The 22,868-nt window shown below is 41.5% G+C and overlaps 1 long non-coding RNA gene across 1 annotated transcript in view; it reads left to right on the top strand.

The window, feature by feature from the left end:
* Positions 1-15,748, top strand: part of LOC143781084 (uncharacterized) — a 114,277-nt gene extending 98,529 nt beyond the window's left edge. The window contains exons 2-3 of the long non-coding RNA XR_013216538.1: positions 13,026-13,182; positions 15,535-15,748. This is a non-coding gene — a long non-coding RNA (uncharacterized LOC143781084). The remainder of the gene's footprint in view (positions 1-13,025; positions 13,183-15,534) is intronic.
* Positions 15,749-22,868: the final 7,120 nt, after the last annotated feature.

The raw sequence follows: 22,868 nt of genomic DNA, 5'->3' as shown, positions 1-22,868 counted from the left end.
CACAGTGAATTCTCGTCCATACAGATATGGTCTTAGTTTCCTGAGGGCCCACACTACAGCCAGACATTCTTTTTCAACAGTTGCATAGGCCACTTCTCGGTCCAGCAATTTCCGGCTGAGGTAGGCAATGGGGTGCTCATCCCCAGCTGCATTCACCTGGCTGAGTACAGCTCCCAGTCCGTAAGCAGAGGCATCAGTCTGCACAATGAATCTCCTCTTGTAGTCTGGAGCAGCCAGAACAGGGTCGCAGACCAGAGCGTCCTTCAGCCAGTTAAAAGCCTCATTAAACGGCTTAAAGTCTTTGCGGGACATTCTGGGGAGTTCCCTCATGGTGGGTGCTGGGGTTACAGTCTGTCTGGAGCTTCTAGCTGCTTCCAAAGCGATCTGCCTCTCCAGCAATGCCATCTCCTGAGCTCTGTCCTCGGCTCTGTGAATGGCCTCCCTCTCCCTCTCCTCGGCTCTGTGAATGGCCTCCCTCTCCCTCTCCTCGGCTCTGTGAATGGCCTCCCTCTCCCTCTCCTGAGCTCTGTGAATGGCCTCTCTCTTATCGTCTATGGTGGCCTCTTCTCCCAGCAATGCCAACTCCTCCTCGTACCACACAACCCACTGAATTTTTTGTGTATTTACCTCCGGCTGCCGTCTTTCCTCCATTTGCTGTGGGGATCCTTCCTCAGCGTAATCTTGCAGGCGAACTCCTTCCAAAGCCTCAATTAGCTGCTCCTTGGGGAGCCCATTGTAGCTGACTCCCAGTTCACGGGCCTTTGTTTGTAAGTTCACCACAGTCCAGTTCTTGTACTCTGCGGTGCTGGTTCCCGATGTTGGGCCGTTGTCCTCCATTCCTTCTGCTCTGATCCCACTGCTGCCACCAGTTTGTGATGGGGTGTACGGTAGAGCAGGAAGGGACAACAGGCCGAGGGACGATCCAACGAGATTTATTAAAGCAGGGAGCATACAACATCAAATATTCATAATGTCCTTCAAGTTCACGAGAAGTCCACAATAAGTCCAAGTAAAGAAACAGATCTGGAGGTGCTTTCCAGTAATCCCGCACCCGATAAACAAAACAATAGTCCTTCCACGAGTCCCGCAGAACAGATACGGGGGCACCTCCCGATAATCCTTGTGCCAGCTAACAAAGCAATAGTCCTTCCACGAGTCCAACAGAGCCCAAAACAATCTCACGAATGACGAGATATGTCCTCAGCTCAAGTCTCGCCCCGTTCGCTTCCGCAGTCACAGATGGACGTGGGGTCTTGCCTCAGCTAAAAATCCCCACTCCTTCTCCTTTTAGGATCAACTCACATCTGATCTCAAAAATAAGAATGGATTGTCTGAGCTCCTGGGATCCGCCCATGAAGGGGGGTAGGGGTCACACCTTCTGTTCAATGGTTGGGTCCACCAGAAGATTCTATGCTGGTCGGCTCCGCTTAGTCTAGGTAGTATGTACATTTGACTAGCCACCTGCTGTGAGGAAGAATGGCTATTCCTTCACTAGTTGACAAAGCTTAATTACATTAAAGCTTAGGGCTGCAAGTATTGGGGGAAGGAGACATTGTTACAGGTGACTCCCAGCACAAGAAAATACATAAATTACAGCTAATAGAAACCAGAGAACAGTTACATACATCAAATGACATATTATTCAAATACAGGACAGGGCAAAAGTACATATCATGACAAGGACAAACTGGCAGGCTTGCATTACATGCATCTGCTGGTCAGGAGATAGCTTGTCTATGTGTTCAAGTACTGCCTGGAAAAAGGAGTGGTTTTGCGATTTCCTTGCATCTAAATGGATCCTATCCAGACGTGTATGCAACTCAAGAATACAGTTGTTGAGCAAATTAAATCCTGCAGTCATTTGCTCAGACAACAGCTTGAGACAGTTCTGGAAGGCTGCATTCAGATGCAAGAACTCAGGCGCATAGCTCTTTTCCTGACTCCTTTGGCACTGCTGCCCAGAACCCACATGTATTCTAGAGGTGACCGCAGTGTCAGATGGGTTGGGTAAAGGAAAAGCTATATCCTCAACAGCAGCTTCATGTAACAAAGTCAGCCATGATGCTCCAGTACTGGTGGATGGGACTGAGGGATCAGATGTGAGGGAAGGCTGGGAAGGTGCAGAGGGGTCGGGTCTGTCGAAGTGTCCCTCGGTGGCGGTCTCCTGAGGGATCGCTCCAGAAGGCTCCCGAGTGCTGCAGACAGTGCTGTGGAACAAAGAAAAAAAAAAGGATTTAATATATTAATATTGCTTGGCCCTGGCTGAAACCCCCAAAAAGTGTTAGACATGTAAACATTTTTTATTAAATGGGGTGAGTAATATTTACTGTCTGCTAACCATAGTCAACGGGAGGAATGACAGGGCTTGAGCATATTTATATTTGCTCCTGCATCCTCCCAATCCACTCGGGGCCTGCATCTCCTTGTTTAATTCCTTTTTGAAGCGATCCCCGATTGACTGCCACAGCTTGGCAACTCTTTCACCTGTAAAGTGATAGCACAAATTCGTTAGTATACCATACATTTCATCCAGCAACATAACTGAACTGTGAATACTTACGCACTTAATTCTGGGCCCGACCATCGAGGTCCTCCCAGTGGTCCACTACTTCGTGGCACATTTGCTCCCAGAACCGACGGGTCACACCAAGATCTGCGTGGCGGTGGTCCCCCATGTTCCACAGCGGCTCCCGCTCTCGGATTAGATCGATGAGAAGGTCGATATCTAGCCCAGCCTCCTCACTGTCCGAGTCAGGAGCACGCTGTGAAGCCTGTTAAAAAAGACAAAAAACAAAGACATTAGACTCAAAACAACAATATAAAGTGGTAAACAAAAAAATAAAGGTACTTACTCGATGGCGACCGCCCTTACGCAAACGCCGACGACCCTGGGAGGCGCTTTGAGGACCTCTAGATTGAGCTGGTGAATCAGAAGAATTAAAGAAAAAAAATTATTTGCTTGGATGTAGGTTGTGTTGTGTGTACGGTGGTGTCTGTAATGATCTGTTTTTGTGTTGTGTGTACTGTGATGTCTGTAATGATGTGGTTCTACGATGCATGTAAGAAACTTATCAATTGCGAGCCCACTCCGGGTATTTCTCCACCCCATCCGTCTTCTTCTGGAAGCACCTCTTCTGCTGCAGCTTCCTGTTACACAAAAGATATATTAATAATAATATATATACTGTATATATATATATATATATAACGTGAACATCACAAATTTTTTTTTACCTCACAGCGCTGACGACGTGGGGGGGGGGGTTTCCCAGAAGAAGACATGGCTTGCTACGGCTGGCTGTTGGCTGGTTGTGGCTGTGGCTGTAGCTGGCTGTGACTGTAGCTGGCTGGCGACAGGTTCAGCTCTGGCTGGTGGCAGGTTCAGCTCTGGCTGGCAGCAGGTTCAGCTCTGGCTGACGGCAGGTTCAACTCTGGCTTGTGGCAGGTTCAGCTCTGGATGGCGGCAGGTTCAGCTCTGGTTGGCGGCAGGTTCAGCTCTGGCTGTGGCTGTAGCTGGCTGGCGGCAGGTTCAACTCTGGCTGCGGCAGGTTCAGCTCTGGCTGACGGCAGGTTCAACTCTGGCTTGTGGCAGGTTCAGCTCTGGATGGCGGCAGGTTCAACTCTGGCTTGTGGCAGGTTCAGCTCTGGATGGCGGCAGGTTCAGCTCTGGCTGGCGGCAGGTTCAGCTCTGGCTGACGGCAGGTTCAACTCTGGCTTGTGGCAGGTTTAGCTCTGGATGGCGGCAGGTTCAGCTCTGGCTGGCGGCAGGTTCAGCTCTGGCTGTGGCTGTAGCTGGCTGGCGGCACGTTCAACTCTGGCTGCGGCAGGTTCAGCTCTGGCTGACGGCAGGTTCAACTCTGGCTTGTGGCAGGTTCAGCTCTGGATGGCGGCAGGTTCAGCTCTGGCTGGCGGAAGGTTCAGCTCTGGCTGTGGCTGTAGCTGGCTGGCGGCAGGTTCAACTCTGGCTGCAGCAGGTTCAGCTCTGGCTGATGGCAGGTTCAACTCTGGCTGGCGGCAGGTTCAACTCTGGCTGGCGGCAGGTTCAGCTCTGGCTCTGGTGGCAGGTTCAGCTCTGAAGGCAGGTCTGCGTCTTGCTGGCTGGTAAATGGGTGAATGGTAAATGGCAGGCTTTATATCTGTTTCCTAATTGGGGGCTGGCCAATTGTATTGGAGCATGCTCAGTTGAAAAAAACAGAATCCGGCGCTGGATCCATCATTTGCTGTCCTGTTTTTTGCCGTAACTTTGTACATTTTTTCCAGACGCCGGACAAATACTTTTTGCCTGTGAAAGACTGAAGAAACCTGAGGAAATCTGGCGCAATCCGGCGCTAATACAAGTCTATTAGAAAAAAACGGATCTGGCGGCAGCTTTCGCCGGATCCGTTTTTTTTTCGCAAATCACCAGATTGAGCCTGATGGCAAAAACTTAATGTGTGAAAGGGGCCTAAGGGTAAAGTTCTCAGTATGTCACCTGGTTTCTTTTAGGCAGCATGTGTGCGTTATAGTAGGGGCCAGCGGGCGGAGAACGGTTCTCCTGTCACAGTCCTTGTATGGAGCAGCTGGAACTATGCAGCATGGTCCGGCGCTGTCACAGTGCTCAGAGGACAGAGCACCCAAATTCCCCTGTTGCGTGCTGTGTCTTTCTGCCAAGTCTGTCTGCTGTTTCACGCATTCTGCCCTTTTTATCCCCACTCTTCCCCCTGTTGTCCAGTGCAATGATCGGTCCGGGTCTCTAAGCTTTCCCCCAGACAACAAAGGTGACAGTCCCAACAGTTCTGGCCCCAGTGTGAAAAAGTTACCCCTGATCCGGGCCCTCTTCTTACATCTTCATGAGTAGGAATGCGACAGTCCAGTCCACACCCCTGACATAGGCATTTACCTTTTCTTCATATGCTTGTTTTTCCAGACTCATTTATACAGTCTATCAAATGCACTGTTCAGCATGTCTTTGCTATTGTATCATCATTCTCTTTGTTAACATTGTTGACTGAGGCCATGATGCCGCCAAGGTAACTAAACTATTACCCTGTCTTCTGCTCTGACTCACCAATAGTGACATGTAAAGCATTCTGACTTGTCAGATTAATACCTCTTTCTTCACCAGACTGACTTCTAATCCAAATAGTTTGCCAGTTTATACAATACAATATGTTATACACTTTAGATTCAGTGGTTTACAAGAGGCAGTTAAGAGGTTACCAACTTTATTAAACTGTAGACAGGTTGAGTACAGACATTTCTTTTAACTATTCCACAAATACTACAAACCACTACCCTCAAAACCAAACCAGCTATAGAGGCATCACCAGGGTGCTTCAGCATCACCTGGTAGTGTGATCCGGAATTAGTGTGACTGAATTAAAAAAATATGACTAATACTATAGATCACTAGCTGCAAAACCAGTCCAGCTAAACTATCATAACTTGGCTAAAAAAAATGTAACAAATTATTTTTAAATAAACAATTTTTTATTATTATTTTTGGAAAATACCATTAGATGACTAGTTGCAAAATCAATCCAGCTACAGTGGTATATGAAGGGTATTGCAATTAGGTAACCATTTTAATAATACTATAATTAATAACCAACATTTTTCCTAATACTACAAAAATATCACAAGCCGCAAAACCAAAACCAATCCAGCCACAGTGGCAACACATTAGTATTGCAATTAGGAAAAAATAGTAAGTAGTTTATAAAAACAAACAAACAAAATTTCAGACCACAAGCAACAAAACCAAATGCTGCAGTGGCATCACCTGGGTGTTTCAAAAAGGAAACCATTTTAGTGTAGTATTAGTTGATAGTGTTCTCAGATGAATATCTTTGAAATGACAGTTGTTTTTTTGTTATCAATCGTCACTTAATATATACATAAATTGCTGACCTGGTGACACCTCATTGACTCTCCTTCTTGATAAAGTGCATATAGCTGATTTTTTTTATATATACATTTTTTTTTGCATGATAAAAGACCTTTAACTAATTCTGGACCACACAGGCTTTAAACGTCTGGACAGATCGCATTATACTCTGCAGTAACGTTCTGAAATGTCACTGCAAAGTATAGCACCTGCACGCTGTGGAAGCAGGGAGCCATCAGCTAGACACAGAGCTACCTAAAAAAAGGCAGAGATGATTATTGTTACCTTTTTGATTTCTGTATATACAGAGCTAAACTAGCGCTGTGTATACAGTATAAGAAGTGCTGACAGCGTTTCCTCCTCCAGATCCAGAGATCATGACATAACTGGGCTATAGTAGAGAGGGGCAGGAGCTGCTGGGTCCTAATAGACCAAGTCATCTTTGCTATGCAGACAGGATGCTGAATTTGTGCTTTAGTACCAGCCCCAGTTACAGGAGAAATCAGATGAAAAAGTGGGGGGCACAATGTGTGAAATAAATGAAAAATAAATTAATTAATTAAAAGAAACCCTGCCAATCAAAATAGATAATACTGACAATACCTCCGTTACAAAAAGCAAGAAAAATCTCAAGTGTCTGATTTATAAAAAATGTTACAGAAAGGGGAACAAATCTTAAAATGTATTTTAGTGGTCTTTTGTGATCATAAAAAAAATGTTCAAGGTGAAAAACAGACACAATATTGTGCGATAAAAAAGAGAGTATGAAAATATCATAAAAATTAGGCTCTGCGTATAATGAAAAAAAAAAGCAGAAAATATTTGAATATCCGAATGAGTAATCACTTTACAGCTTTTTAAACTGCACATCTGAAAAATAAGCAGAAAATGTGCCTTGTCAGAAATGGGGGAAATGGCCTGCTATTGAACCAGTTAATGACTTATGGTCATAATATATTTAAATGTCAGAGCAAGCTGTGAGAGCTTTAGTTACTACAACATTTAAACCCTCTTAATTTTCATTATTTTACATAAAAGTCCAATTTTTATCTCTAGATGTATTTATATGCCTTCTCCTTCCTCAGATGATTAACTTCACATTTCTTTTTATGACATTTTTTTCTAAATCATAAAATAGCTTTCATTTTTCCTCTTTATATGACTTAGAATATTCCATTTTATGTTATTATAGATTACTAATTCAGTATTTACATCCTAGAACTAAGATGTATTTTTACATTATTAACCCCTTGAAGAAGGACCCCATTTTCCACTTCCCCTTCTTGCAAGAGACATAACGTCTTATTTTTCCATTGATATAACTACAGTGCCTGGCGAAAGTATTCGGCTCCCTAGAACTTTTCAACCTTTTCCCACATATCATGCTTCAAACATAAAGATACCAAATGTAAATTTTTGGTGAAGAATCAACAACAGGTGGAACACAATTGTGAAGTTGAACAAAATTTATTGGTTATTTTAAATTTTTGTGGAAATTCAAAAACTGAAAAGTGAGGCGTGCAATATTATTTGGCCCTTTTAACTTAATACTTTGTTGTACCACCTTTTGCTGCGATTACAGCTGCAAGTCGAGAGACTGAAATTCTTGCCCATTCTTCTTTGGCAAACAGCTTGAGCTCAGTGAGGTTTCATGAAGATCGTTTGTGAAAAGAAGTTTCAGCTCTTTCCACAAATTCTCGATTGGATTGAGGCCTGGACTTTGACTTGGCCATTCTAACACCTGGATACGTTTATTTGTGAACCATTCCATTGTAGATTTTGCTTTATGTTTGAGATCATTGTCTTGTTGGAAGACAAATCTCCGTCCCAGTCTCAGGTCTTTTGCAGATTCCAACAGGTTTTCTTCAAGAATGGTCCTGTATTTGGCTCCATCCTTCTTCCCATCAATTTTAACCATCTTCCCTGTCCCTGCTGAAGAAAAGCAGGCCCAAACTATGATGCTGCCACCACCATGTTTGACAGTGGGGATGGTGTGTTCAGGGTGATGAGCTGTGTTGCCTTTACGCCAAACATATCGTTTGGAATTGTTGCCAAAAAGTTCGATTTTGGTTTCATCTGACCAGAGCACCTTCTTCTACATGTTTGATGTGTCTCCCAGGTCGATGATGCAAGCTTAAAATGACAATTTTTATGAATATCTTTAAGAAATGGCTTTCTTCTTGCCACTCATCCATAAAGGCCAGATTTGTGCTGTGTGCTACTGATTATTGTCCTATGGACAGACTGTCCCACCTCAGCTGTAGATCTCTGCAGTTCATCCAGAGTGATCATGGCCCCTTGGCTGCATCTCTGATCAGTCTTCTCCTTGTTTGAGATGAAAGTTTAATGGGACAGCCAGGTCTTGGTAGATTTGCTGTGGTATGATACTCCTTCCATTTCAATATGATCACTTGCACAGTGCTCCTTGGGATGTTTAAAGTTTTGGAAATCATTTTGTATCCAAATCTGGCTTTAAACTTCTCCACAACAGTATTACGGACCTGCCTGTTGTGTTCCTTGGTCTTCATGATGCTCTCTGTGCTTCAACCAGAACTCTGAGACTATCACAGAGCAGGTTCATTTATACGGAGACTTGATTATACACAGGTGGATTATATTTATCATCATTAGGTATTTGGCATTTAGGACAACATTAGATCATTCAGATCCACAGATCTGCAATGAACTTCTCGAGTGAGTTTGCTGCACTGAAAGTAAAGGGGCCGAATAATATTGCACGCACCACTTTTCAGTTTTTGAATTTCCACAAAAAATTAAAATAACTAATACATTTCGGTCAACTTCACAATTGTGTTCCACTTGTTGATTCTTCACCAAAAATTTACATTTGGTATCTTTATTTGAAGCATGATATGTGGGAAAAGGTTGAACAGTTCCAGGGGGCTGAATACTTTTGCAAGGCACTGTACCTCTCTTCAGTGGTGTGTCTGGATACTTGTTATCCATTTTGTATGTTTTGTAGATCATTAAAGCACCCATATTTCTGATTGCATTGGGGCTTGCTCTCTTTTTAAGATCCCCTTACTAACATGATATATTCATGGACATTTCTTTGGTTAAAAAAAGTACACAAGTTTGGTGTCGCCGTAATATAATTCAGTCTATAAAAGTGTCATGCTAGTTAAGCCCTTCAGTGAACGCTGTAAAAAAACCACAAAAAAAAGTAGCAAAATATGCTTTATCATCATACCTCTTGGAAAAAGTGGAATAAAACGCAATCAAAAAGATTAATGTAAATAAAAATAGTATCAATGAAAATGCCATCTTGTCTCTAAAAAACAATCCACCATTCAGCTCCATCAGCAGAAAAATAAAAAAGTTATAGCTCTCAGAATAATGCAATGCAAAAATAATAATTTTTCCCATAAAAATTTTATTGTGTAAAAGCGCCAAAACATAAAAAAAATTAATGTAATATCACTGTAATTGTACTGACCTGAAGAATAAAGCATCCTTATCAATTTTACCACACACAAAACCAATTCCTGAATTGCTGGCTTTTGGTCATTCTTCCTTCACAAAAACTGTAATAGAAAGCGATCAAAAATGTCTTGTACCTGAAAATGTCAGCTTGTTCCACAAAAAACAAGCCCTCACATGTCTCTGTGGGACGAAATATGGAAACATTATATCTCTCAAAACATGGTGATGCAAAAACTTCTTGCAAAAAAAAAGCAAAAAAAAAATTCTTTTAGTGTGTGACAGCAGCCAAACATAAAATGCCATTATAAACCACTGCAATCACACCGACCGAAAAAATAAAGTCGACTAATCACTTATACCGCATGAGCAATGATGTAAAAAATAAATAAAACCAATTCTTCACCTGTTGTGGATTTTTTCATTCTGCCTCCCAAAGATCAAAGGCTCGGAGCACATTTATGCTGTGCTCTACACTACATCGGGGTTTCCGTGTAAATCTCTGAAATTCAAGATTCAGAAAGAACTGCCTGTGGAAGATTCCCTATAATGAGGCAGATGGAGGCACTGTGAATGCCATAGGACCTGTTATCCGGCCGGTGTCTGTCATTTTAGGTGTGTATAAATGCGATCCACCATAGTTTTGTGCACCTCCGAGCGGGAGGTCAAACAATCTGAGGTCAGGTCCAGGTAATGGCACAGTACAACAAGGGGTAGTCAGAGACAAATTCCAATACACGAGCCGAGGTCAGGAAAGCCTTAAAGACAAACCAGTTTACAGGGAACAGGCAAGTCATGCTGGGTCAGGCACAGAGCACAGAGAGATCAGTCTTACACAGGCAGCAACAAGTGTACTATTGATACTGGGTGAAGGAGCTAGCATGCTTAAATAGAAGACTAATCAAGGGATGTGAACACAGATGATGGCAGTACAGACCCAGCACAACCAAAACAGACTGACAGCCCCTACACAAGGAAATAAATCAGATAGGAATAGAGTGGAGGTTATGACAGGGGTGCATTAAACTATAGATTCTCCCTATGGTGGGTGCATTATAATATATAGAGCCTGCCTATGGGTAGTGTGTTATACTATGTAGAGTCTGCCTATGGGGAGTGCATTATACTGTACAGAGTCTGTTTATGGGGAAAGCATTATACGATATAGAGTCTGCTTATGGGGAGTGCATTATACAATATAGATTGCCTATGAGGAGTGAATTATACTATATGGAGCAACAACTAATCTAGCATATATATATATACATATATATATACAGTATCTTTTTATCTATACAGTATATATATACTGTATATAATATATATATATATATATATAATATATATATATATATATATATATATATATATATATATATATAGTAGCGTAGCACCTACTACGTGTCTTGGGGGACACTCGCTTGGTACGGGATTAACGCATACAGGCGCGGTTTTCTTGCAAAACACAGTCTCTTAGGTTTATTTCACATCCACATAAACAGCATCCTCTGGAACTTGATAACAGCATGAACACCGTCTGTACATATTCAGCTTCATGACAGTACCTCACTGATCCCGATCAGCATAACACACGGACCTCGTCCATTGCCCGTTGGCGACCTTCACGGGTTCCTGGACACCCATTTTATCAAAAATGGAAGGATTTGACTTATAAAGATATATATTTTTTTGTGTTGTTTTATTTTTATTTTAGGTACTCATATTTATACTTTAAACAAGCGGACCATTACGGACTATTTAAGGTGCAAGGGCATATCCTGACACCTCGGATGGCACCTTACTCAGGGCCACATAAGGTCGCAACGTCCCAAAGTTGTCCCTCCGGATCAAAATGTTACAATAGCGTCACCTATCTGATAGCCACACCATTGTCCAGGTCCACTGTGAGATTTACCTTTAAGGAATTCACATAAGATAATTTCTCTTAAATAATTGTTTTTTTATTTCATCAAAATTCCATCCACTTGTGAACACATCTAGATAGCCTGGTAGCATATAGAGTATAGATAAAGAATTTTTACATAAAATTGAAAAAAAAATTTGAGAAAAATATTATGAAAAAAATATTATGAAAAAAATATATGAAAAAAAAATATATACGTAAACAATATGTGAATTTTTTATTATTATATATATATGTGAAATGATGTCTTCATCCTCCACAATACCACACCCCTCCAAGGTAAGTTTCTTCATACAGACATACTGTACATCTGAAAGGCAAACAAAAACTTTCTTAAAAAACAACAACAATAGGGTGTATAATGACAACCTGAGTAAGGTGCCGTCCGAGGTGTCAGGATATGCCCTTGCCACAACAAATATGGCGTCTATTTGCGCTACTGCTCATGCGCAGCTAGAAAATTGCCACACAAGGCTTATCATTGGTTAGGGAAGTGTCCCATGACTGTGATGCGCTTTTGACATGCGCATTGGGCCGCAGTGAACACCGTCCATCGTACATGTCCTCCATGATTCCGCATGTCTCTTGGGGGTAAGTGGAAATATAAGTGATGTAAAGAAATTATTAATATAGCAATCGCAGAGAGCAAGTAATTTATAGGATCTGAAGGGCAATGAGAAGTTATATTTTAACACACATAAGCACTCGGCACTTTATGCATTAGCACCTTATGTTGTTATAACCAAGCATCATATAAAGCACTATGTTGTAAATGTACTTTATTTACTGTAAACTGTAATTGGGATTAATTACTGCTTGTTGAGACACATATAAATAAGCACAAAGTAGAGATACCCACTGCTTGAGGAAGGCTCAGATGGAGCTGAAACGTCGCCCAGTGAAGTGGGTTGATTAAACCTTCCACATTTTCACAGATGAAATGGAGTGCTGCCTCTTTTTTTGAGCTTTCATAATCCTCGTGCAATCGTTGGACTAGTTGCCGGAGGCCTTGCACCCGAAGATAAGTAGAAGTTGTGCTGTTCCCTTTTTGTTTGCTGTATAAATGTCTGGAAATTTTTGCACACCTGAAAAAACATTAATATTTTTTTGTGTACTCAACATCCTTAAGCCATTTTTTGGTAACATGAATGGAAATTCTATGGAACCTGGGATCTTCAATTATACAATTGAGGATGAGGAACGCATACTCAGTGGTGTCATGGGTGATGCTACGTTTCTTAAAACACCGTCTATTGTTGAAATGAAGAAAAAATATGAAAATGATACTAGACGTTTAATTACTTTACAACTACATTTAACAACGTTGGGGCAATATTATAAGGAGCATAAAATCCCCAGAGGTCTAAGATCGCATATTAGACCTAATCTCTTTTTGGATAATCCCACATTCTACACGAGGTTTACTATGGTATCTAATAAATATGCCATGGATGTGATGCTATTGAACATTGAGTTTTTGCAAATAGAAATCAAGAAATTGCAACAAAGTATGGGAGAGTGTGAAACTAAAATACAGGAGACACTAAAAATTGAGGATTGGACTTTGTTCAAAGATAAAGTGGATAAGGACATGTGCAAGTTCCGGGGAGATTTGGAGGAAGTAAAAAGAAAAAAATGGAATAGGGATGCTGGAGATTATGAGACTGGTCATGTGTATGCTTGGCAGTTTGATAATACAAAGATGTCTCAGAAAAAAAGAGGTCAATCTGATAATAGAAAAATGGATGGGGAATTCAATGACTCGGTGTTTAATAATTTACTTATTTCCTGTAGACGCTCTAGGTGGAATGGAGGACGCAAAAGGGGAGGAGGCAAACACCACTATCGGAGGCAAAAAGAAGCCAGAAAGAAACAAGGCACAACCACAAGCACAGAGACAATTGAATCTCAGGAAGCGGGAACAGAACTCGTAGTGAATATTTCCAGTAAGGTATTAACTGATATGCAAATATCTGTACTGAGTAAAGGTCTGTCGTTTAGCCCGTGAGCACACATGGATTGGTTCAATTTACAATTGGACCTGGCACTTTTTTTAGAGCAATCAGACTTAAAGAGTGGTTTCATAACAAGGATGCAATTAGAGGAACCAGGACTAGTGAGTTTGCATTGGGTTTATTGGATTTGAGAAAGAAAAGTAGCTTTGTTCCACCAGTAAACTCAGCTGTGATAGATGCGTTTTAAAAAGTGGTCACAATGGAGGTTGAAATGCTGAGAAGTAATGGAGTTGGTGCTTATAAACACCCAAATATTTTGAAGGAGGAATTTTTGGCTTTGCAGGAACTTGTCCATGATGGCAACATCATCATAAAACCCGCTGATAAAGGGGGTGCTGTCGTCGTCATGGACAGGTCGATGTACATGTCTGAAGTTGGGAGACAGCTGATGGATATAAGTGTATATTGTCAAATGGATGGAGATCCAAAGTTTTGCATTAGAAGAGAGATTAAGATTTGCTTAAAAGAGGCATTGAATGCAAACATTATAGATCAACAATTATATGAGTATTTATGGGTAGAAGCACCTGCAACTCCAGTATTGTATATAATCCCCAAAATACATAACACATTGAATAATCCCCCAGGACGCCCTATAATTTCGGGTGTGGGCTCAATATTCAATAGAATGGGTATATTTTTGGACAAAATTCTCAACCCCATTGTGAAACAAGGAAAATCCCATATTAGAGATACGACAGATTTTTTGAGGAAGTTGGAGGCGGTTGAACTAGATGGCGAGGTAATACTGGCGTCTTTTGACGTAGTCTCTCTTTACACGTCAATTGACCATGAGAGAGGTTTAAGCGCAATTAAGAAAAAATTGGATTCAGCTGGGTACACAGTGGAGGGGAATGCGTTTGTCTTAAAGCTACTGTAAATCATTCTAAAAAGAAATTATTTTCTATTTGGTGAAACATTTTACACACAAAAGCGTGGTACAGCAATGGGGGCCAATATGGCCCCTTCATATGCGAATCTAGTTATGGAGGTCCTGGAGGAGGACTTCGACTATGTATCCCACCACTTCCGATATGTGAAGGTGTGGTGGAGGTACATAGAGGATGTCTTCCTCCTTTGGACAGGATCAAAAGAAATGTTGGAAGATTTCCATGAATTCCTTAATACCATAGATCAGACAATAAAGTTCACATTGGTATCCTCAAAGGTAGATATATAATTCCTTGATGTGTTAGTTCAACAAAAGGAGAATGAACTTGTTTCGACACTTTTTGTCAAAAAAACTGATAGGAATAATTTACTAACATATGACAGCCAACATCCACGTAAGATGGTGGAATCGATACCACTGAGTCAGTTGTTGAGTGCGGCGAATCATTAAAAGAGAGGAGGATGTAGATGAGGCACTGGAATTGCTGGTAAAGAAATTTATGAGCAGAGGGTATCCTAAGAGACTCCTGAAATCCGTTAAAGAGGATGTGGCAAAGAGGGATAGGAGAACATTGATTACCAGAGGAATAGGGAATAAAAAACGGATTAATCGGGTTCCCTTTGTCACAACATATGTAGAGGAGAGTAAGGAGGTGAGAGATATCATTTCAAAATATTGGGGAATGCTGGGTAGGTGTCTCCCTGGAATAAATGAATTTGTAATGCCACCACTATACTCTTACAAAAGAAGCAGGAATATAGGGGATTATTTAGTAAAATCGGACATCGGGTCTTTGAAAAAGAATCCCCAACTAACAATAACGGGCCAAAAGAAAAGAGGATGTTTTCCCTGTCTTAATTGTGTGAATTGTACCCACATGATAAAGGGCTCTACGTTTGAGCACCCAGAAACTGGTAAAATCTATAATATAAAGGACTATCTGACATGTGACACTGATCATGTAATATATCTTTTGGTCTGTCCATGTAATCTTTGGTATATAGGGGAGACGACATGTGCATTCAAGGTTAGGATGAACCAACATCGTTATACGATTAGAAAGAAAAAAATGGACCTTCCAATCCCCAAACATTTTGTGGAACTTAATCACACAGAAAAGGAGCTTAAGTGTAGGATAATAGATGTGGTCCCAAACTTGAGGAGAGGAGGGGATAGAGAACAAATGTTAAAAAAGAAGGAACTTAAGTGGATCTATGAGCTCAAAACTCTAAAACCAAAGGGATTCAATGTGGATTTTAAACTTCATACGGTGTTATAGAAGGGTATGTAAGGACCTTCTTCTATATTTATAATTTTGGTTGATGACTAATTATTTAGGCATTATACACCCTATTGTTGTTGTTGTTTTTTAAGAAAGTTTTTGTTTGCCTTTCAGATGTATGTCTGTATGAAGAAACTTACCTTGGAGGGGTGTGGTATCGTGTAGGATGAAGACATCATTTCACATATATATATAATAATAAAAAATTCACATATTGTTTACGTATATATAGATTTTTTTCATATATTTTTTTCATAATGTTTTTCTCAAAATTTATTTTCAATTTTATGTAAAAATTCTTTATCTATACTCTATATGCTACCTGGCTATCTAGATGTGTTCACAAGTGGATGGATTTTTGATGAAATAAAAAAACAATTATTTAAAAGAAATTATCTTATGTGAATTCCTTAAAGGTAAATCTCACAGTGGACCTGGACAATGGTGTGGCTATCAGATAGGTGTCGCTATTGTAACATTTTGATCCGGAGGGACCACTTCGGGACATTGCGACCTTATGTGGCCCTCGGAGACAACCTGAGTAAGGTGCCATCCGAGGTGTCAGGATATGCCCTTGCACCTTAAATAGTCCGTAATTATCCGCTTGTTTAAAGTATGAAATATGAGTACCTAAAATAAAAATAAAACAACACAAAAAAATATATATCTTTATAAGTCAAATCCTTCCATTTTTGATAAATTGGTATAGATTTTATATATATATATATATATATATATATATATATATATATAGCCGGAATAGTAAGGGAGTGTATATGAGTTTCATTCTGGCCTGAAATCGTATGTGAGCAGATAGTAATGCCACAACAAATATGGTGTCTATTTGCGCTACTGCACATGCAGCTAGAAAATTGCCACACAAGGCTTATCATTGGTTAGGGAAGTGTCCCATGACTGTGATGCGCTTTTGACATGCGCATTGGGCCGCAGTGAACGCCATCCATCGTACATGTCCTCCATGATTCCACATGTCTCTTGGGGGTAAGTGGAAATATAAGTGATGTAAAGAAATTATTAATATAGCGTTCGCAGAGAGCAAGTAATTTATAAGATCTGAAGGGCAATGAGAAGTTATATTTTAACACACATAAGCACTCGGCACTTTATGCATTAGCACCTTATGTTGTTATAACCAAGCATCATATAAAGCACTATGTTGTAAATGTACTTTATTTACTGTAAACTCTAATTGGGATTAATTACTGCTTGTTGAGACACAACACCAGATGGAGCTGAAACATCGCCCAGTGAAGTGGGTTGATTAAACTTTCCACATTTTCACAGATGAAATGGAGTGGTGCCTCTTTTTTTGAGCTTTCATAAAAGTACTTACAGATATACATAAGCAATATTACCGTAGGGAACAACTAACATAGCACCAAGGCACAAATATAAAGGTAATATGTTGTCCAAAATTACAATGAGTAATAACAAGATGATCCAAGGTTATTAAAAACAATATATTAAATATCAATATCTAAAGTGCCCAAATAGAACCAATAGCAACATCTAATGGATATAAGGCAGGTGGCAACAGGACATTGTAGATGTACAATTCAAAAGCATCATTAGATTAACCTTCCACATATTGCATAATAGAGCACAGTGGCTCATAAATGTACTAATGTAACAATACTATATCAGGATCCTATGAAAAAGGTTGCATTACATTGGATTAGTACATTAGACTAGAATTACCACACAGTTTATGAGCCCCTGTGCTCTATTATGCAATATGTGGAAGGTTAATCTAATGATCCTTTGGTATTGTACATCTACAATTTCCTGTTGCCACCTGCCTTATATCTATTAGATGTTGCTATTGGTTCTATTTGGGCACTTTAGATATTGATATTGAATATATTGTTTTTAATAACCTTGGATTATCTTGTTATTACTCATTGTAATTTTGGACAACATATTACCTTTATATTTGTGCCTTGGTGCTTTGTTAGGTGTCCCCTACAGTAATTTTGCTTTTTTATATCTGTATGTACTTTCAATAACTCTTAATAAATATTGCTTTTATGATTATTTGGGATCTCTTCTTCTTCCTATATATATATATGTATATATATATATATATATATATATATATATATATATATATATATATATATATATATATATACAGTATATATATATATATGAGATTAGTTGTTTCAATATTGTGAAGTGCCCTATGGTTAGTGGGACACATGTTGATTCTATACTATAAGGAGGCCTATGGCCTATGAAGAGTACATTATACTATATAGAGGCCTATGGGGAGTGCATTATACTATATTGAGGACTATCTGGTGCATTATACATTTTCAAGGCTTTCTAGGGGGCCATCATATAGTGTGGAGATTACAGTGAGGGGGCATCATACAGTGTTGGAGCCATCAAACAGTGCAGGGGCTACTAAGGGGTTCGCATACTAAGTGGGTGGTACTATACAGTGAGGGGGCATTAAACTGTGTATAAGAGAGCATCATACTGTATATAGGGGAGCTGTATGGGGGGAGACTCGAGACATTATTAAATGTAAAGTGAGTACTTATTGTTATAGTGGAACTGAGGTTACTGTGACTGTTAAAGGGGCACACAAAGGGAATTATTACTTTCTAGGGGGCAAAATGTGGGCACTGTTTTCTAGGGCACTTGCACATGGTATTACTTCATTCTAGAGGGTTGCTTTAGAATTTTGAGGGCATAGAGAACCACACAGTAGTTTCAGTAATAGGGACACATATGGCAGCCACTCAGCATTTGGGTATCAGCAGGATAAGGAGGTTGTGCAAGTTTGGAATAGACCCATTGAGGACAGTGCTGAAATATGAGAAGTGAAATGTGTCTTTGTTGTATACTCTGCAACCGAGTCCTGGCTGGAAGAAGTTGTCATGTCGTTCTGGGCCAGATGGAAAAGACGTGAAAAGTAAACGATTCCATCAGAAAGAATGTCAGCTGTAAGTCATCATCTATAACTGTGGTGGCAATATCAATATTGGTCTTTGTATAGAGATTATTTTCAGCAACAGCGCGGTCATCTGCTGAGGTTCTCGTACATCCACTATTAGGCCAGGGTCAGACTAGTGTGGCACCCCAGGAGTCTGTTTGCCACAATGGCATTGCCTTCTCTACGGGGGTGATGTCATGCCTTGAAGCAAGGAGGGGATCCCCTAATCAGGTAATACTGACATGCAACACAGTTCTGACTCCAGACCAGAAGGGGGAGCTCTAAACCCGTTTTCAGGGGAGCTTCCCTATAAAATTCGGACCTGGGGCGGGGATAGAGAGTCTGGTAGTAAGTGTGTGCAGGGACAGTGAGAGGAGAAGAGGCAAAGGAGAGGAGTCTTGGGTCAGGAGCTGTGACTGGGCTCACCCCAGAGGAAAGCGCCAAGAGACCGGACACTGGAGGTGTGGCGATTGCATACCCAGCCACTCAACCTGGAGGGCAGGAGATTGCATGTCTCCTGGCGCACCTGACACCTGGAGGTACCACAGCGAGTCAGGAGCCTGGGGCTGCCAGTGAGAATGCAGTGTCCATGACAGGCTCAGGCTGTCAGCCATACAGGTTGTGAGTAGAGACACTAAGAGGACTTGTGCAGAGCTTCAGGCAGCAAGGGTCAGAATAGACAGCACAGAAGGAAGGCCTCCAAATCCACCTGGCTAGGTGGATCCCAAGCTGTTTCCAGGCTGCCCGGACCCCATCATCACCTGGACTATACTTGCATTTCATCAGTAAAATGTAAAGGAAACTGCTATCCCTGTGTCCTTCAATTGTTCCCTGCACCCTCAGTCCTGCACCCCACCGTCAATCATCCCTCTTACAACTGTACCAGTAGCCCTGGGGACTAAGCTCTACCTGTGGGGAGCTATACCAACTCTGCTGCAACAGCCCCAGTGTACCCCTTTAAGCAGCGTCGGCCAACCTGGCCGAAAACCACAGGTGGCGTCTCGAATTTTCCTTTATAGACTTTATTCTCCACTACACTTCATCCCCTTTAATTGGACGCGGACCGGGTCGTGACCTTCCCCTTTAAAGGGAACCTGTTACCCCTAAAATTGAAGATAAGCTAAGTGTTGTGAATTTGGTTTCTGGGCTCCCCCGGTGGTCACTGGTGGTACTGAACTTGTGTGCTTCATCGCCTCTGTTCACCTGTTTCCATCAGGATTTGGGAGTTGTCTATTTAGCCTTGCTCCTCAGTCATTTCTATGCCGGCCAACAATGTTACCAGAAGCCTTTCTGTTGCATGTTCCTGCTCCTAGACTACTATCAGCTAAGTTGGACTTGTAGTCCTAAGTTTGTTTTGCATTTTTGTTCCAGTTCTCTGTGATTGTTTATTTCTGAGGCTGGAAGCTCTTGTGAGCTGGAATTGCCACTCTGGTGTCATGAGTTGATATTAGAGTCTTAAAGTAATTCCAGGATGGTGTTTTGAAAGGGTTTTCAGCTGACTGTGAAGTTTCCTTTTCTGTCTTCCTACTATCTAGTAAGCGGACCTCAATTTGCTAAACCTATCTTCATACTTCGTATGTCAATTTCCTCTGAAATCACCGACAATATATGTGGGGGCTACTGTCTGCCTTTTGGGGAAAATTTCTCTAGAGGTAAGCCAGGTCTGTGTTTTTCTCTGCTAGGGTCAGTCAGTTCTCCGGCTGGCGCTGGGCGTCTAGGGATAAAACGTAGGCACGCTACCCGGCCACTGTTATTTGTGCGGTAGGTTTAGCTCACAGTCAGCTCTAGTTCCCATCTTCCAAGAGCTAGTCCTTTTTGTATGCTTTGCTATGTTCTCTTGCCATTGAGAACCATGACAGTTTGGCCGGCCAAGAGTTAAAATTATTGGCAGAAGAAAGGAGAGAAAAGAAGTCTGCAGAGAATTTTTTTTTTTTTTTTCTGAGTTTGCTCATTAGTTGATTTACTAGTATCTCTGCTTACTGCAGCCTTCGTCTCTCTCTCCTTCTAATCCTTGAATGGTTCTGACTTCACCTGATGAAAATGGATCCTCAGAGTTTAGCTACAGGTCTGAACAATCTCGCTATGAAAGTTCAAAGTTTACAGGATTTTGTAATTCATGCTCCTATATCTGAACCTAGAGTACCTTTGCCTGAATTTTTCTCCGGGGATAGATCTCGCTTCCAGAATTTCAAACATAATTGTAAATTATTTTTGTCTCTGAGATCTCGCTCCGCTGGAGATCCTGCACAGCAGGTCAGGATTGTAATATCCTTGCTCCGGGGCGACCCTCAGGATTGGGCATTTGCTTTGGCACCAGGGGATCCTGCGTTGCTCAATGTGGATGCGTTTTTCCTGGCTTTGGGGTTGCTTTATGAGGAACCTCATTTAGAGATTCAGGCTGAAAAAGCCTTGATGGCCCTGTCTCAAGGGCAAGATGAGGCTGAAATATACTGCCAAAAATTTCGTAAGTGGTCTGTGCTTACTCAGTGGAATGAGTGCGCCCTGGCGGCGAATTTCAGAGAGGGTCTCTCTGATGCCATTAAAGATGTTATGGTGGGGTTCCCTGTGCGTGCAGGTCTGAATGAGTCCATGACAATGGCTATTCAGATTGATCGGCGTTTGCGGGAGCGCAAACCTGTGCACCATTTGGCGGTGTCTACTGAGAAGGCGCCAGAGATTATGCAATGTGATAGAATTCTGTCCAGAAGCGAACGACAGAATTTTAGGCGAAAAAATGGGTTATGCTTCTAATGTGGCGATTCAACTCATGTTATATCAGCATGCTCTAAACGTACTAAGAAGGTTGATAAGTCTGTTTCAATTGGTACTTTACAGTCCAAGTTTATTCTATCTGTGACCCTGATTTGCTCTTTATCGTCTATTACCGCGGACGCCTATGTCGACTCTGGCGCCGCTTTGAGTCTTATGGATTGGTCCTTTGCCAAACGCTGTGGGTTTAATTTAGAGCCTCTGGAAGTTCCTATACCTCTGAAGGGTATTGACTCCACGCCATTGGCTAGTAATAAACCACAATACTGGACACAAGTAACTATGCGTATTAATCCGGATCACCAGGAGATTATTCGCTTCCTTGTGTTGTTTAATCTACATGATGTGTTGGTGCTTGGATTGCCATGGCTGCAATCTCATAACCCAGTCCTCGACTGGAAAGCAATGTCTGTGTTAAGCTGGGGATGTCAGGGAACTCATGGGGACGTACCTTTGGTTTCCATTTCGTCATCTATTCCCTCTGAGATTCCGGAATTTTTATCTGATTATCGTGACGTTTTTGAGGAGCCTAAACTTGGTTCACTACCTCCGCACAGAGATTGTGATTGTACTATAGATCTGATTCCGGGCAGTAAGTTTCCAAAGGGTCGTTTATTTAATCTATCTGTGCCTGAACACGCTGCTATGCGGGAATATATTAAGGAGTCCTTGGAAAAGGGACATATTCGTCCTTCGTCATCTCCCTTAGGAGCCGGTTTTTTCTTTGTATCTAAGAAAGATGGCTCTTTGAGGCCGTGTATTGATTATCGGCTTTTGAATAAAATCACGGTTAAATATCAGTATCCTTTGCCACTGCTTACTGATTTGTTTGCTCGAATAAAGGGGGCCAAGTGGTTCTCTAAGATTGATCTTCGTGGGGCGTATAATTTAGTGCGAATTAAGCAGGGGGATGAGTGGAAAACCGCATTTAATACGCCTGAGGGCCATTTTGAGTATTTAGTAATGCCTTTTGGTCTTTCAAATGCCCCTTCAGTCTTTCAGTCTTTTATGCATGACATTTTCCGTGAATATTTGGATAAATTTATGATTGTGTATCTGGATGATATTTTGATTTTTTCGGACGACTGGGACTCTCATGTCCAACAGGTCAGGAGGGTTTTTCAGGTTTTGCGCTCTAATTCCTTGTGTGTAAAGGGTTCTAAGTGCGTTTTTGGGGTTCAAAAGATTTCGTTTTTGGGGTACATTTTTTCCCCCTCTTCCATTGAGATGGACCCTGTCAAGGTTCAGGCTATTTGTGATTGGACGCAACCCTCTTCTCTTAAGAGCCTTCAGAAGTTTTTGGGCTTTGCTAACTTTTATCGTCGATTTATAACTGGTTTTTCTGATGTTGCTAAACCGTTGACTGATTTGACTAAGAAGGGTGCTGATGTTGCTGATTGGTCCCCTGCTGCTGTGGAGGCCTTTCGGGAGCTTAAGCGCCGCTTTTCTTCCGCCCCTGTATTGCGTCAGCCTGATGTTACTCTTCCTTTTCAGGTTGAGGTCGACGCTTCAGAAATCGGAGCTGGGGCGGTTTTGTCGCAGAAAAGTTCCGACTGCTCCGTGATGAGACCTTGCGCGTTCTTTTCTCGTAAATTTTCGCCCGCTGAGCGAAATTATGATATTGGTAATCGGGAGCTCTTGGCTATGAAGTGAGCTTTTGAGGAGTGGCGTCATTGGCTTCAGGGGGCTAGACATCAGGTGGTGGTATTGACTGACC

The sequence above is a fragment of the Ranitomeya variabilis genome, chromosome 6 (genome assembly GCF_051348905.1).
Source record: "Ranitomeya variabilis isolate aRanVar5 chromosome 6, aRanVar5.hap1, whole genome shotgun sequence".
NCBI classification, from domain to species: Eukaryota; Metazoa; Chordata; class Amphibia; order Anura; family Dendrobatidae; genus Ranitomeya; species Ranitomeya variabilis.
This window is presented reverse-complemented; position numbering and strand designations above follow the sequence as displayed.